The sequence below is a fragment of the Ipomoea nil genome, unplaced genomic scaffold (genome assembly GCF_001879475.1).
Source record: "Ipomoea nil cultivar Tokyo-kokei standard unplaced genomic scaffold, Asagao_1.1 scaffold1310, whole genome shotgun sequence".
NCBI classification, from domain to species: domain Eukaryota; kingdom Viridiplantae; phylum Streptophyta; class Magnoliopsida; order Solanales; family Convolvulaceae; genus Ipomoea; species Ipomoea nil.
In genome coordinates, this window is record NW_017617738.1 from 1,402,784 (window position 1) to 1,411,175 (window position 8,392).

Below are 8,392 nucleotides of genomic sequence, written 5' to 3' on the forward strand. Positions count from 1 at the left end.
CTCCTCCTCTTCCGAATCATAGAAACTTGTCTGATTCTGGAAACAGAAATATTCAGTTCTGTTGGGAATATAGCGGAATAATGCGGAAACGAAGAATCGAAAATTGAGAATTATAGAAGTTAAATAATAGAGAAAATAATATAAATAAAGAAAATTATATTAAATGACAAATGAATAGAATAATATATATCTTAAAAGAGAATACAAAAATTATATATATATGAATACGTGGGAAAGCTAAAAGAGGAAAGAAGAATGAATTCTAATTTTGATGTGTTTATTACAAGAAAAGCAGTAAGCTATTTATACACTACAATAACAGAAATATGTGGCATGCACTTGGAGGAGAGTAATTTTAGGTGAAGACATGCTTGGATGGTGGGACACTTGCAGCACGGTCAAGATGAAGACAAAACGTGGTCTGTTGGAAGCTGATAAATTTGAGCCACAAAAATATTATTTTTTAACAATCTCCACCTTGGATCAAATTCATTGTAGAATTAACAACTGGAACAGTCGACTAAACTCAAATACTACTTGAACGTAGCAATAGGAAGAGCCTCAGAATAGCAGGATTAATCACCATCAACTTCCTGTGTGACTGAAAGAGCATAAGCAACCATATTGGTTTCATCATCACTAGCATACCTAGCAGGTTTTTTAATTGTCCTCCTAGGACGATCCATAGCAATGGAATACTCTCGTTGTGGCTCGACGAGAGGTGCGGTGCTAGTAGATGCATCATCTTTGGTATTACCATCAGCGGTAGTAATACTGTCAATAGGCCTGAACTCAAACTCCACCTTCTCACCAGTACTCTGCGTCTCACCTGTACAGGGAACTTTTCCAGAAGAAAATAGTGCATTTTCGTCAAAAGTGATATCTCGAGTCAGAATAATTTTCCGAGAATCAGGAGACCATAGACGATACCCTTTTGACTCAGAAGCATAACCAAGGAAAATGCATTTGACAGCTCTCGGGTTTAATTTACCCGTACTGGAATGAGCATAAGCAGGACATCCAAAAACTCTTAACACAGAGTAATCAATAGGATTACCTGACCAAACTTCCTCTGGATTTTGAAATCAAGGGATGAATGTGGAGATCTATTTACCAAATAGCAAGCAGTAGAAACAGCCTCGGCCCAAAAATCATGCCGTTTCCATAACCCAGCATTAGAGAGCATACAATGAGCTCTTTCCAATAGAGTCCTGTTCAAACGTTCAGCAACACCATTCTGCTGGGGTTTACCAGGCAAGGTCTCGTGCTTGGCGATTCCATTTGCCGCACAAAAGTTATTGAAATCTGACTCACAGAATTCCAAGTCATTGTCTGTCCTGAGCATCTTGACTTATTTACTTGTCTGAGTCTCAACAAGTATTTTCCACTTCTTGAAAATAGAAAATGCCTGATTTTTATGTTTCAGGAAATAGACCCAGACCTTACGAGAAAAGTCATCAATAATGGACATAAAATATCTACAGCCTCCCAGAGACTGGAATTTAGTTGGTCCCCATAAATCAGAATGTATATATTCCAATACATCTTTGGTACGGTGTGTAGCAGTAGAGAAACTAACCCTCCTTTGTCTCCCAAAAACACAATGCTCACAAAATGGTAATTTACCCGTACCTGAACCACCAAGGAGGCTTTTCTTGCTCAGGAGATGCATGCTTTTCTCACTCATATGCCCCAGACGCATATGCCATAATTGAGTGAGATCCGCATCAGACATCGATGAGGATACCGCTACTGAACCTGTCACAGTACTGCCATGCAAGACGTACAAGCTTCCAGAACGAGAAGCTTTCATGAGAATAAGAGAGCCTTTTAAGACCTTCAGAACTCCACCTTCAGCTATGTACTTGCACCCCAGAGACTCCAAGGTGCCCAATGATATCAGATTGCGTTTCAAATCAGGAATATACCGAACATTGGTAAGAATCCTGATAACATTATCATGAGTTTTAATCTGAACACTTCCAATTCCACTAACCTTGCATTGGATATCATTACCCAGCAAGACAACTCCACCATCAACCGGTTCCAAAGAGACGAACCAGTCTTTGTGAGGACACATGTGGAATGAACAACCAGAGTCCAGAATCCACTCGGTTTCGCTCCGTTTGCAACCGGAGCTAACAGATAACATAACATCGCCTTCTGAATCACTTTCAACAACACTAGCTTCAACGGACTTTTCTCTCTCTTGCTTGTTTTTCAACTTAAAGCATTCAATCACATCATGACCATGCTTCATGCAGTACTTGCAGGATTTGTTGGACTTACGTGCTTTGGACTTGGACCTAGAATTTTTATTGCTACTCCCTGATTCAAGTGAATGACCCCTTACAGTCAAGCCTTCACCTTTGTCCTCAGACTTAATTTCAAAGTCAAACTTTTCTTTAGACAATAGGTTTGACTTAACATTGTCGAAAGTAAGGGTATCACAACTATTACCATACAACATAATTTCTTTGAAATGCTTGTATGATTTAGGGAGAGAGACAAGCAATAAAACAGCACGATCCTCATCGTCAATTATGACATCAATATTTTTCAAGTCTAATAAAATAGAATTGAATTCATCCAAGTGAGATTTAATAGAAGTACCTTCCGTCATATGGTTTGTGTACAGACGCTCCTTCAAACGCAGCGTGTTCGCCAGTGTTTTGGCCATGTAAAGCTTATCCAGCTTGGACCATAAATCTGACACAGTCGTCTCACTTACTACCTCACGTAGAACCTCTTTAGACAGGCACAAAAGAATGGTTGAATGTGCCTTGTCATCGAAATCTTCCTAATTTTCATCTGTCATTGTAGCCGGTTTCTTCTTCTTCCCAGCTAGCGCTTTCTTCAAACCGTTCTGGGTTAGAACGGCTTCCATCTGAACCTTCCAGATAGAAAAGCTAATTTTCCCGTCGAACATCTCGATATCGAACTTGGTAACAGTTGACATCTTTGAAAATAATTCTCAAATAAACCGCTTTGATACCACTTGTTAGGAATATAGCGGAATAATCCGGAAGCGAAGAATCGAAAATTGAGAATTATAGAAGTTAAATAATATAGAAAATAATATAAATGAAGAAAATTATATTAAATGACAAATGAATAGAATAATATATATATATATATATATATATATATATATATATATATATATATATATATATATAATAATCTCTTAAAAGAGAATACAAAAATTATATATATATATATATGAATACGTGGGAAAGCTAAAAGAGGAAAGAAGAATGAATTCTAATTTTGATGCGTTTATTACAAGAAAAGCAGTAAGCTATTTATACACTTCCTATGATTCCCATGTTCGAGCCGGGGACGGACTTGATCGGAAATGGCTGTTCCGGAGGGAGAATAAATTGAAACATAGAAGGGAGCAATGGAAGCGGTCCAGAGTGGGGGAGGAATCGCAATCGGGAAGACGGTGGAGAAGGGTAGAGGAGCAAGCAGATGGCGACTGGGAATTTCGACCAAGAGTCAGAGAAAACGGAGAAGTACGACAACGCGCTGCTGTGTCCTTCCATGAATCCTTTATTCTACGACGATTCAATCCCCTATCTTTTCGACGAATCATCGAAAAACGAAGCGCGTGACAAGAAATACTTACAGGGCCCGAAGCGAGAGCGGCCGCGCGGAGGAAGAAAGGCGCCAAGCCCAAGCAGATCGTCGACCTCACCGATCATCTCGCTCGCTACGCCCAAGCCGAGGCCACCCACGACAAGAAGAACTTCGACCACCGCCTCGCAGCTATCAGGCAACACTCCTCCCAGTACGGCGACGCCACTGAACAACTCGCCCACTGCTTCGCAAACGCCTTGGAGGCACGCGTCGCCGGCACCGGAACGTCATTGTACGCCAGCATAACCAGTAAGAGAATGTCGGCGGCAGAGTATCTCAAAGCTTATTAGACATACATAACTGCCTGGTTATGCTGGCGTACAAGTACTGGTAGATGATGAGGACGCAGAGAGCCGGATTCCGAGCGCTACCATTGGACCGAGATATCATCAAGGAAGTGAAGGAGAAGACTAGAATGGGATACCATAGAAATTTCACGGTGAAAAAAGACTAAAGAAATGAAATGACTAAATTACCCATGGCAAATCGGAGCTATCGCCGGGTTGTTGACGGACAATGGCCGGAAGGGCTAAATCAACTAAAAACAATTATTTCGAGGGACTAAATCGATGATTACGCGATTAAGGGACTACATTGATATTTCGCTAACAATTGAGGGACCAAATCGTTGATTTTCTTTAGACTTCTATAATTAATAGTGTTGCAAAAATCGCGCCTAGGCGATAGGCGGTCGGCCTCCTAGGCTCCCGCCTAGGCGCTCTAGGCGTCCTAGGCGGTCCCCAGGCGCCTAGCGATTTTTTCAACAATGATAATTATGAACATAGAGTTTAGTAATTATGAACATAGACTTCTAGAGTTCAAAAATTATGAACATAGCTAGAGTTCTATAATTATGAAGATAGAGTTCTGTAATTGTGAATATAGAGTTCAATAATTTTGAACATGGAGTTCAAATATTATGAACATAGAGTTCTATAATTATGAACATAGAATTCAGTAATTATGAACATAGATTTCTGAAGACAAACGCCGTTAACGGTGTAAGAAAGCATTTTTTTTTTAAATTGACACGACGTCGTTTTCCACCAAAACGACACCATTTTAGAACCGTGTCTACCTTGCAAGGTGGATACGGTTCCACAGCATAATTTGCAAATTTTTTCTGCGATGTATCGATCTGCTTATTGTGGATAAACTTGAAGACATCCTTGTATAATTTCTTTGAAGTTCTATGACTTTAAAAAGTCATTGCAAAATAAATTCATTTGGAATTCCTAAACGAAGAAAAACATATATACGTTTAATACAATAAATTTCCTTTTATTTTAACATGGTGACTAGTTATCAATTTGCAATAGAATTTGTTTCTTTGGAAACTAGTAACTTTTTAATAGTAAATGAAATGACAAATATTTTATTGCAAATATTTGTAATTGAACTTTTTTTTTTCCAAAGTTCATTGGAAATTAATTATTTATTTTTTTAAAGAATTATTTATTAAAAAATTAAAAACATTTACAACCGTTTGTACATTTGTTGCAAAATTTCATTGCAACGGACTTACTTGTCTGTTTTTGTTTTTCTAGTAGTGAACAATGTTGAAAAAATTGCTAGGCTCCTTTCGGACGCTCTGGGGCACCTAAGCGTTCAATTTTTTATTTTAATTTTTTAATGTATTATTCTAATTTTTATTATTTTTATTTTTTTAAAGAGTCGATAATTGTAAAATATATAATAGTTAATACTTTAATAGTTAATTCAATAATATATTAATACTTTAATATTTAATACTAAAATATTAAATATTAACCTAATTACCTAAAGAACATCTATAAATCCTATAATTGATTAATTGTAAATTGTATACAAATGATAACGTTGGACTTGAGGACAATTGGAATTAGTTTGACCCAAGAAAAATGATTTAGGAATTAGACAATTAGTAAGATGATTTTTTTTAAAGGTGTTTCGCTCAAAACAACGTCGTTTTGAATGAATAACCCTTAAAAACATCATACAGTGTATATTCGGCCAGTTAGGCGGCCAGCCGCGTAGAATGTCGATTTTGGCATTGTTCAAGGAGGCCGGGTGCCGCCTAGCGTCTAGGAATGATAAATTGAAAGTCTTCCAAATATTTGTATACTAGTATTCAACTTGGGTGATTATAACCTACATCCATACGTAAAAAGTTTTTAGACAATATTACACTAAAACTAAAAATAAAAATTATATTTAATGTGACACATTGTAATAAATTGAGTTGAGTTTGTGATCCGACAATTAAGACTAATCACAATATACATCACATTAGGTGAGAATTTATTATAAAATAATAATAATAATAATGTTATCCGTTTTTCAGTTTTTATCTTAGTTTAGATTAGATAATAATAATAATAATGTTATTCGTTTTTCAGTTTTTATCTTAGTTTAGATTTCTTAAATGAATAAAGTCAAACTCAAGTTACGAAGTATCGTGTGCTCAGATAGCATGTAGTGATTCTCTCATAGAGTTGTCAAAACGGGTCCATCTCGTTTGATTGGGCCTGTTTAACCCGTATTTTACACGGGCTGGGTTGGAGAATTTCCAACCCAGCCCGTGTAACCCGTGGGGGATACGAGTTGGCCCGTACGTTACACATTTATTGTATAATTAAAAATATTGTTGCTAACAAGTCTTAAACCCCTAACCTTTTACTTAACTTATCAGTATAGAAACCACCTATGCTAAGATCACATATTGAACATTTATATATATATATATATATATATATATATATATATTTGAATGCTAATGACTTTATTACATTGCAGTATCTGTAGAACATTTTTATATAATTATATATCTATTTACAACATTCACAAGCATTAAATATATAATTTATTTATATTACATTTATTACAACTATTAATTAATATAATTAATGGTATCTTTATATAAATATTAATATAAAGTTAATTTATTATATAAATTATATAAAGTAATAAATTATATATTTTATTTTATAAACTTTATTATAACTTAATAGTATTATAATTACAAAATAAAAAATATTACATGTAAAATTAGTATTAAATATAAATTAAATAAATTATAATTATATATTAAAAACTAAAATCTAATTTTATATGTGTATATACATATCTGTTTGTGTGTGTGTGTGTGTGTGTGTATATATATATATATATATATATATATATATATATATATATATATTTGTTCACAAAGGTTTATGTGGTTTAATGAAAATAGTCTTACGGGCTGGCCCGTTTAGCCCGTCCTACACGGGTTGGGTTGGTAAAATCCCAACTCGTGAAAAACGGGTTGGGTCGGCCCGTCTCCAGTTGAACCCGAGACGGGCCAGCTCGTATAGGCCGGGCTGGCCTATTTTGACAGCTCTACGTTCCTGTATGGGAGATTATGAGATCGAGCCTCTGTATAGGTGGTGTTGACTTTTTGTGCTTCAACACGTTGAGAAAGTATAAATGAACAGATACTACAATGTAATAAAGTAAGTAGTAATAAAATTTAAAAAATTTAAAAAAAAAAAAAAAGAAGTCAAACTCAAGTTTGTGCACAAACCTGAAAATATCCTTATTATTTCATTGAAGCTTGATGGTCTAGTACGCAACTTTTAAAAGTCATTGCAAAATAAATTCAAAGCCGTGTTAATTACTCATACATCCTTTGACAAAATGCCATAATAATTATGGTTCAGTATGAGTATTTGAGAGAAGAGATCAATGTTTAAATTTTGGCGGCGGTCGTGTTGGGACTATGCACAAAGTGGGCAGATCACTTGTGTGCACTAACATTTGGCCATGTCTGCTGATCCATTGAGTCACCGTGATCTGATCTACATCCTCCTAAATGCTCTGTCAGGCCGGGATGTGGGGGTCCTTGAGTTTGGTGATTCAACCTTTTGGGAGAAGAAGAAAAAGTATGTCATAGGCCCTGTTAATTTGGTAAATGCATGTTAGCTGATAGCTGTTAGTTGTTAGCTGATTGGTTAGTTAGATGGTATAACTAGTTAATAACATTAGCTGATTGTAGAAATGTGTTTGGTAAATTAGCTGTTAGCTGATAGCTATTTGGTATAATTTCTTTTCTCAAAAAGCTAATTGAAAAAGTTGATTTGAGTAGCTTTTTGAATTTTAGCATTTTGAAATTAAAATAAAATAAAATAAAAAAAAAAAAAAAAAAAAAAAAAAAAAAAACTAATTAACCAAACACTTCCCTGTTTTTCTATTCCTAATTTTCCATTTCTCTATTTCTCCAATTTTCTTTCCCCATTCTTTCAGTTTTCCATTTCTCCATTCCTCTAGACTTTCATTTCTCTAATTTTCTATTTTATTAAATTACAATCATCCCACATAGCATTTGTACATTTCTAATAATAATAATAACAAAAATAATAATAGTAATAATAATACTTTAATAATAATAATGATAACAACAACAACAACAACGACAACAACAATAAATCTGTATGCATAAGGAGGAGGAAAAAGGAAAAAGAAAAAAAAAGTAATAATAATAATAATAATAACAATAATAATAATAATAATAATAATAATATTGAATAAAAACTTGGAGATGGGGCGCTGAAGATCTTAATGGGTCGTTTACATTTCTCTGGAAGAAGAAATTTAGTAAACAACTTCTCCAATTTTTATTTTTTCCACTTCTCAATTTTTCTATTTTTTTTAGAAAATCATCAATTTTTTCAAGTTGGTAAACGACCCCTTATATTGCTTTTTAAACTAAGCCAAAATTGACTGATAAGGT

At 34.8% G+C, this 8,392-nt stretch overlaps 1 pseudogene; it reads left to right on the plus strand.

The window, feature by feature from the left end:
• The first annotated feature begins 3,381 nt into the window (after positions 1-3,381).
• LOC109185069 lies at positions 3,382-3,932 on the plus strand (annotated as a pseudogene).
• The last annotated feature ends 4,460 nt before the right edge of the window (positions 3,933-8,392 follow it).